This window comes from Lactuca virosa, chromosome 2 (assembly GCF_052849685.1).
Source record: "Lactuca virosa cultivar CGN04683 chromosome 2, Lactuca_virosa_CGN04683_v6, whole genome shotgun sequence".
NCBI lineage: Eukaryota > Viridiplantae > Streptophyta > Magnoliopsida > Asterales > Asteraceae > Lactuca > Lactuca virosa.
In genome coordinates, this window is record NC_136427.1 from 307,525,351 (window position 1) to 307,526,944 (window position 1,594).

The window sequence follows — 1,594 nt, forward strand, 5'->3', positions numbered from 1 at the left end:
TTCTCAGCTTTTGGGTCAAGAAGAAAATCGTCCAGCTCCTCTAACTGCAAATGATATTGAGAAGCTGCATGCTGACCAAGTTGCTTTTTCTGAAATAGTGTTTGGTGTTCCTCCCTCACTCTTTGAACATATCAAGTTGTGCAAATCAGCAGAGATTTGGGACACTCTTCAGGACCTGATTGAAGGTTCGGAAAATATGAAAGACAAGCGCCTTACTTCAATTGTCAACGATTTTGACACATTCACAACTACACCTGGAGAATAAGTAGCCTCAGCCTCCAACCATTACCGAATCGTGGTAAACAACATGACTGCTCACGAGATTGTCCGAACTCCCTTGGAGTACAATCTCTAATTCATAAACAGTATCGAAAAAGGATGGGGAAATGTCAAATCTTATCTTCAAAGCAATGGTTCTCTGAAAAAGTTGAAGCTCTATCAACTCTTTGATAAACTTCAAGGACATGAGTCTAATGCTGCTCAAACCATAAGGGAACTCTCCGGAGGACCTCTTGCCCTTGTCAGCTCTTTCGATTCAACCATTCCGAACTTGTCCACTCCGAATTCCTTCAAATCCATTGTTCCATCTATTCAGACCACACTTACTTCATCTTCTAAAATCTATCCCACTGATGATTCCGAAGCCATGGATTCTGAACTCCGTTTTCAACAGGAGTTCGCTCTTCTTTCAATGAAATATATGATGGGTTTTAGGTAAAACAAATAAACTAGAAAACAATTCCTAAGTTCACATGCAACCTACTTTGGATCTATGTTTTAACTATTGAACATATAACTTTGAATTGCAAACAAGAACCCTAGAGGAGAGAGGATATTTTCAAAATTGATTAACTAGGGTTTAAGAGTTACATACATTTCAATTGTTATAGTAAACAATTGACAATCCTCTTGATCTTGATCTTGATCTTCTTGGAAGCTTAGCACCACAAATGTAATGCCTCTAATGGAATCACACCCAAGAACTAGCAAGAAGGAAACTAGAAGGAGAGAGAGGGAGGGAGTATGCAATTTTCGGCCAAGGGTTTCTTCCAAGGTAAGAGTGGCCGATTTTAGGAGCTGGGAGGCTCCTTATATAGCTGAGGGATCTAGGGTTTAGGGAAAACCCTAATGCTCCTTTGCTTAGGGCCTAAGCAAACCCAAGGACCTTATCTAAAAACCCTTGGACGAAATCCTTAGGGTTTCCCCTATAGATTTCGTCCACCTCCTTCCAAGGGGGTTCTGGAGCCTTCCACTCAACTATCTGATAATTGCAAACTAGTCCCTGCACTTTATAATTAATACTTTTAACCCCAAAATTAATTCTGATTAATTTCTGGCTAACTATTAATTAAACATAATGATTCCTAATTAATATATTAATCTTTTAACATATTAATAAATCATTTATATTGATTTATTAATCTTATAATAAATCAATATCTCTCCTTTCATAATTTCCTTGTCCGGTAGCTAGGTTTGAGGGAAACCCAAAAGGACTGTGCTGCTATCAATTCAAGTACATACCAATTATAGTTATGGGCTTAGACACCTAATCCAACAGTCTCCCACTTGGATAAGTCTATAACTATAATTG